Genomic DNA, 744 nt, shown 5'->3' with positions numbered 1-744 from the left:
GTCAAGTTATCATTTAAAGATCAACTATTGAAAATGATTTATGATAACCCATGTGCCCATTGGATCATGACTGTATCTTGACTTAACCAACTTGTTATCCTTCTTGTGAATGGATCATGACCGTATCTTGACTAAACCAACATGTTATCCTTCTTGCGAATGGATCATGACCATATCTTGACTAAACCAATTTGTTATCCTTCTTGCGAATGGATCATGACCGTATCTTGACTAAACCAACTTGTTATCCTTCTTGCAAATGGATCATGACTGTATCTTGGCTAAACCAACTTGTTATCCTTCTTGCGAATGGATCATGACCGTATCTTGACTAAACCAATTTGTTATCCTTCTTGCGAATGGATCATGACTGTATCTTGGCTAAACCAACTTGTTATCCTTCTTGCGAATGGATCATGACTGTATCTTGACTAAACAAACATGTTATCCTTCTTGCGAATGGATCATGACCATATCTAGGCTAAACCAACTTGTTATCCTTCTTGCAAATGGTACATGACCATATCTAGGCTAAACCAACATGTCTTCCTTCTTGCGAATGGATCATGACCATATCTAGGCTAAACCAACTTGTTATCCTTCTTGCAAATGGTACATGACCATATCTAGGCTAAACCAACATGTCTTCCTTCTTGCGAATGGATCATGACTGTATCTTGGCTAAACCAACTTGTTATCCTTCTAGTGAATGGATCATGACCGTATCTTGACTAAACCAACTTG

This window comes from Lottia gigantea (genome assembly GCF_000327385.1).
Source record: "Lottia gigantea unplaced genomic scaffold LOTGIsca_81, whole genome shotgun sequence".
Lineage (NCBI taxonomy): Eukaryota > Metazoa > Mollusca > Gastropoda > Lottiidae > Lottia > Lottia gigantea.
Note: the sequence above shows the minus strand (reverse complement) of the source record.